Here is a 7,280-nt window from a genome sequence, read left to right on the forward strand (position 1 = left end):
TTTAATTGTTTACATGAGAACAAAAAAGGTTTTTGTGTTTGAGTCTGTGAGAGTCAGGGAGAGAAATGGAGAGAGGGTAAAAAATAGAGGTAGAGAGAGACGCACCTGAGCTGAACTGAGGAAAATAAATTCACAAAATTGACATTTCACTTTGGGTCCCAACCGATAGTTTAGGAAAGGTAGAGTTAAAGTTTCAATGCATACAGTTACTTTGAAGCAGTTAAGAGTAATGCCCTCAGAGGACCAACCAATGCAGATCCAGGATATCATAGTTTTGTATGAAGTCCAGGCGGAGAGTGCACGGGATGAGCGGTGTTTCCGGTAGCGGAACTAAATCTAACACGTTATTATGCAAAATTCACTTAACTTTTTTCATAGTGACTAAACTTCTACAATCGGCCTAATATAATTAGGCTTATTTAAATGCGTTCATTGTGTTGCTGTTTGTTTCCAGCCTACAGTTTGATACTGATTGATTTTAAAATGTAGGAAATTTGACTGTTTTGATCTGTAATGAAATTAAGCAATTGTAAAATCAATAAACACCATAACTTCCACACTACTGCTGTCATCATTCAGTTTAAAGTGCTCCCACACAGCTGAGGGCTTCATTTCGTGTTCCCTTTGTGAACTGGAGCGTTACGTTCACTGCTGTCGGCGAAGGTCAGGCGCGCGGAAAAAACCCTCAGTAATCGAATCTCATAATTGAAAATCGAATCTGTACCCAGCGGTCGAATATTCGGGTCCAGCCCAGTATCGATACGATAAAAAGAACCAAATTTTTATCTAAATTTACCAAATTATGTATTTAAACAATCAATAAGTTTACTTGAACGATAAAATTGTAAATTGCTTGATGAAATTTTGTATAATGCATGAAAAGCAAAAACAAATAAAAACTGACAGAATCAAGTGTGTTGGATACCGAAGGCTGATCATTGTGTTTTATAACAACTCAATAAAAGAAACAAAATGCATCCTTTCAATAAGTCGTCTTTATTGTAAGTGCATTCTGGTGGTTCTTTCAATTGGAGATGGCAAATAGATATTTTCATAGTTGTAATTAAACTATATGGCTTATTACACAGTGCATGAGTGGGAATAGAGTTGTATTGGGGATGTGATTGAACGCTTCCTCTTTCCTCCTCAGTTGGCAGTCTTCTCCTTTTTGTATGATTCAAAGACAAAATTTCTAAACTTCCTAAACTTAGTGAAATTATTTCAAATGTTTAGGATGGAAAGTTAGTAGTGTTACTAGTAGTGTGTGGCGTTGGAAGGAGCACGCATGGGACGAGCAGCAGAGCAAACTAAGCTGAACACACGTTTGTAATGTTTTTTACAAACGTCTTGGCATGTGTGAGCTACAGGACACTCAGACAAGCAGCATGGAGACATTTTATTGATTATTGATGTATTTTTGGACGTTTGAAGCTAAGATACCGCTCACTGCAGTTGAGTGGAAGAAAAAACGTGTCTCAAACTCGCAGAAGAACACGGATGTTAACAAAACTTCACCAATCCTTCTATTGACAAAAGGGTGAGTAATTGATAACAAAATGAGTCTTAGGGTGAACTATACCTTGTTGTATTGTCATGCAAACTTGCTGGAAAATGTTTTATTGAGAAAATTATTTCTTCACTTAAGAAAAATAAATGGGTTGTTAAATGAAACAGTTGCCTCATTTTTTTGTTCATTGTTTCAATAAAGAAAAACATTAAGAACAAATTTAACAAATATTATGTAAAATGTTGTGAAAATGTTACTTAAATCTAGTCTAAAAATAAAAGTTAGAGAAGGAATTTAAAATTTGTGATTGACTCAAGAAAGTTCCACTTTTTGACTTAAATCATGAAAATAAAAATTGTGCAAGATATTCAAATTTTGAGATGCACCTGTAGATGCACAATCCACCTTCTTTAATTTAGAGAAGTCAGTTTTGAAAAAACAAATGGTGTGTCTCCGCCTCCCTGATGGAAAGGTGACCACAGACCCAACAGAGATGAGGAAGCATAATGGATTACTAACTAGATCATCTTTGTATGAACTTGTAAATGTACTTAGTTACACTCCACTACTGGAAGTATTTAAATTCAAGTGCAAAAATATCAGTCTGTTCAGTAGATGTTGAGATTTCTTTGAATTAAAAACAAAAGAAACAGAAACACAGACTGACCTCACGATGGCGCTCTGGAGTCAACAGCCAGCAGAGAGCTCTCTCTGTCTCTCACAGTATAGCTTTGTCCCTAACTCTTAACCATCACAACTAAATGACCCAAACCTTCATTGAACTTAAACTTTATTTAATCTTCAACCTAAAACACTCTTTTAAAGGTCTGTCCCAAAGTGAGGAACAGACAAAACGTCCTCACTCCCAAGGTCTCAAACTCTAATTGGTCCTGACAATTATAATTACAGACACACAGAACGGGAGAAAGTCAATAATTATTTCAATAATCTTCAGGCTGTTCTTTGTTCAGCATGTTTGGAGATTTAAAATGTGTCTGTGGACGAACTGAACCTGGAAACTGTGGTCATGTTTGTCCTCACAACATAACATAAAACCATGAGACATTAAATACAAACATTGTAATGGTAAAAAAAATCCATCCTCTGTCCTTTCCTAAACACTTTTCCTTGACTTTGATGGAAAACGTCATGAGGTCAAGGAAAGATGTGAAGGAGAATTCATAAAAGACAACCGCGGTGCTCAGAGAACCAGGCTGCACTTACATCAGCTTCTTTTTAACCAACTTTATTTATAACACGCGGAAGATGAGTACAGTGACAAACTCAATGCTGCTCACTTCAAAAGGTTTCCTGTCCAACACAGAATCACACCTCCTAAGAAAGGATGTTTCATTTGGTACATTTAACCATCAGTTAGGCTGCTCATAGGAAGTAACAACAACATAGATACTGCTGAAAAAACAAAAAGGATTAAAATGCTGACACAATATAATAACAAAATTAATATACAAGTAGAGAAAGTTGAGTGAATTATACTCAAACATAAATATAGAGTTTCCTGGGATGGGTGCTTTTGATATTTTTATACATTTGTTAAATAGATGCTCTGTTGTTTCTACAGGTGCATCTCAGTTTTTTAAATTCATAATTATAATTAAAGTTATAAATATAATATATAAAAATTTACCTGAGAATCAATTCAAAACACCTGCAAATGTTTCCTGATCCTTTAATCTCTCAGTCTGGTTCAGTTCAAATAAACTTTTCTAAGATATTGTAATTTTTTAGATGCTCCTGTACATTTATGGGTGTCTATCGTGGTGAAACTAATGGTGAGTCGCTCTAAAGGCTGCTGTTGCAAGGAATTGTGGGAAAGCATTATCTCCTTTCCTTTCATAAAGAACTGTCCAGTGTAGCCTTTGCTAAAGGAGCTAAGAAAGGAAGCATTTAACAGCCTTTACTTACCATTTAGCATTGTCACAAAAAGTTCACACTGTATTTGTGTCAATGACCCGTTTCACCACATGAAAGGAAGAAGAAGTTGTTGAAGGTGTGAAGAGCTCTGGAGGTGTTAAACCTCAACAGAGATATAGATGTTAAAATGACTGCATATCAAACAATAACAGCTGATACAGAAATATCAGTAAAAACTAATACATGTTTAACTACAACACAGCACTAGCACATTAAAGTGCCTGACAGCAAGTTCATCAAGCTAAATGTCCCATATATTATCATAAAATAATTCAAATAATAAAACATTTATCAGTTCTCAGTGTAAATTACCTGTAATGATATGAGCTGTAACTACACTGTGGTCTCTTATTTGTTTGGTTAGTTGACGGTGGCGTAGAGGTCGCTGGGATCAGCTGAGGCTCCAGCAGAAGAAGAGGAAGCTTTCACGCTGCGGTAGGTCACTGTGTTGTTATCAGGTAGTCTCTGGTTACCAGATAAATAAATCACAGAGAAATATTTCAGGTGTGTGTTAAAAAAATAAAAATATATTAAAATAAAATAAATAAAATAGTAAGCGTGTGTGTGTATGTGTGCGTGTGTGTTATTAAAAAACTAAAAATATATTAAAAATATGTGTGTGTATTTAAACAAAATACATATAGATATTAAAAATTTTAATTAAATAAATAAATAAAACGGTAAGAATGTGTGTTATATGTTAAAAATATATATTAAAAATAAAATAAAATAATAAGCGTGTGTGTGTATGTGTGTGTTTAAAAAGCAAAAAATATATTTAAAAAAAATAAGTAAATAAATAAAACAGTAAGCGTGTGTGTGTGTGTTACAAATTAAAATATATTAAAAATAAAATAAATAAATAAAACATTAAGCGTGTGTGTGTTAAAAAATAAAAATATATTAAAATAAAATAAATAAATAAAACAGTAAGCGTGTGTGTTAAAATATATATATATATATATAAAAATTTATTAAAATAAAATAAATAAATAAAATGGCAAGCATGTGTGTGTTGTGTGTGTGTGTGTTTAAAAAGCAAAAAATATATTAAAAATAAAATAAATACAAAAACAGTAAGCGTGTGTGTGTTTTAAAAAATATATGTGTATTAAAAATTAAAATAAAATAAAGAAGGAAAATGGTAAGCGTGTGTGTGTGTGTGTGTTAAAAAATAAAAATAAAATAAATGAATAAAACAGTAAGCGTGTGTGTTTAAAATATATATATATATATAAATTTATTAAAACAAAATAAATAAAACGGTAAGCGTGTGTGTGTTTAAAAAGCAAAAAATATATTAAAATAAATAAAACAGTAAGCGTGTGTGTGTTTAAAAAGCAAAAAATATATTAAAAATAAAATAAATAAATAAAACAGTAAGCGTGTGTGTGTTTAAACAAAATACATATAGATATAAAAAAATTTAATTAAATAAATAAATCAAACGGTAAGCATGTGTGTGTGTTAAAAAATAAAAATATATTAAAAATAAATAAAATAGTAAGCGTGTGTGTGTGTATGTGTGTGTGTGTGTGAGTGTGTGTTTAAAAAACAAAAAATATATAAAAATAAAATAAATAAATAAAACAGTAAGTGTGTGTGTGTGTGTGTGTGTGTGTGTGTGTGTGTGTGTGTGTGGTCAGGATAAACCAAAAAGACACAAAACAAACCCAGTCAGACGCTGACTTAGGAGGAGAGAGAACAAAAGACTGATCAGTCCTGGCTAAATAAGCTCTGAAGAGAGCTGTACAGGTGATTGCCCAATCAGCCTCCCTGCCTGCAGCCTCCTGCAGGAGAAGGAAGCAGGAAGGGGGAGGGGTCGTAACATCTCTCACCCACAGTGACTGACGGAGACCCCAAATTATTGATCAGCAGTATGAGATGCAGCCAACAGTAAAGATGTCAGAGGTCAGAGGTCACAGCAGCCTGACAAAGATCCACCATCTACAAACACATACGACAAAGTCACTGATCACGAGACAAAGGAATATGTTTCTGCACTGAGCCAAACTAACACTGAAACAAACAAACTATATTAAGGCTCAAGTTCACAGTTTGTTCAGTCCGGTGTATTTGTGACAATGACGAGTTTCATCTCCTTAAAAGAAGAAGAAGAGGAAGTTGACGTGTGAAGATTGTTGGTTAAGATAAATGTTGTTTTCTTCAGAACGTGTCACCCAGTGCAGCAGTGAAGGTCACTGACTGGTTTTAATAGTACTTTTCGTGGGATTTGTTGACAGTCCTACTGGCTTGCTGCTAACTGATGGCTTCAGTAAACAAACACAGATGATTTCACAGTGTGAGATGCAGAGAACTTAAAGTTTGACTTGTTGCAGTTGATGAAACTTCCCTCGATCTAAAACAACTCAGTGTTCAGGAGCATTATATTATGTCCCAGTCAGGACCTGCACAATAACATTAATCAGCCCCTACTGGCCTGAAGGGGAAAATATCCAGATTCAATACTAACCTGACCAAAACACACACATCTGTTTTTTTCATACAAGACATTTTGACACAGCACAGCAGGAAAACAGATTTAAATTGAACAATTAATGATGGCTGGATTCCATTTAGCTGCTTCAGTTTCAGAGTCCTGACAATTAAACACGTCTGCTGTGAAAAAGATCTAAAGGCTCCAACAGTCGTCATGCAGAGCTGCTTCTGAACCGGTCTAACAACCAGACGTGTTTTAAAGCAGATAAAAACACTTAAGTTTTAGTTTCATCTAGTGTGTAACTAAAACTCAGATCGTCCCATTTCCCGAGTTGTGAAGTCATTCTTCTGAGTTTTTCTGTGTTCATGTGCTCTTAAGTCTGAATGTGGAATCAACATGTCATTTACACTGGGGACATGTGTCCCCACCACATTTTGAAATGGCTGATTTTGTCCACATCACTTTTTGAGAGCATTTGTTAATAATGTTCTGAAAAATAGCTTGCACCAAGAAATGTGAACTAACAAATAAAAATGCTTTGAGAAACGTTTATTTGCAATTTAAATATAGAAAAAACAAATGTGCATTGTCCAAAAATTGCAGCTAAATACTGCATCATATTCTGTTATTTATTTATACATTTACACCTTTAATTTCTTTTATACTATTACAGCAGTGGTTTTAACTTTTATTAGGGTTTTATGCACAGCTCCTCTTCAGTTTATCTTTGATTTAATTTATTTAAATGGTCGGGGGGCAGACGCCGTCACTATGAAGTTTTGGTAAAAGCTGAAATGGAAGCGCAGAGAAGTGTGTAACACTCTGTCTCCTTAAGGGGGCGTTCAAGTTGGAATTTACGACTGGAAACTGGGAAAATCCAACTTCATGTGTCAAATGCAGCATTATTACCTGCTGTTCTGACTCTGCCTGCCTGGATCAAGTAAAACTGAACTTGGTCTTTATATTTCCTGTCTCTGACTCGTAGGAACGGCTTCACCACTGCCAGTTTCCTCTGAAACATGACAGTTAGAATAAACTATATTTAGATTCACACTGAGCCTCAAGTTCACACTTTGTATTTGTGACAATGACCCGTTTCACCACATGAAAGGCAGACGAAGAAGAAGAAGGTGCAAAGAGCTCTGGAGGTGTTAAACCTCTACAGAAATATAGGTGTTAAAATGACTGCATATCAAACAATAACAGCAGATACAGAAATAACAGTAAAAACTAATACATGTTTAACTACAACACAGCACTAGCACATTAAAGTGCCTGACAGCAAGTTCATCAAGCTAAATGTCCCATATATTATCATAAAATAATTCAAATAGTAAAACATTTATCAGTTCTCAGTGTAAATTACCTGTAATGATATGAGCTGTAACTACACTGTGG

Source organism: Micropterus salmoides, unplaced genomic scaffold, assembly GCF_014851395.1.
Source record: "Micropterus salmoides isolate LMB-PRFRI ecotype aquatic unplaced genomic scaffold, ASM1485139v1 Ms_hic_scaffold_2, whole genome shotgun sequence".
Classification (NCBI taxonomy): domain Eukaryota; kingdom Metazoa; phylum Chordata; class Actinopteri; order Centrarchiformes; family Centrarchidae; genus Micropterus; species Micropterus salmoides.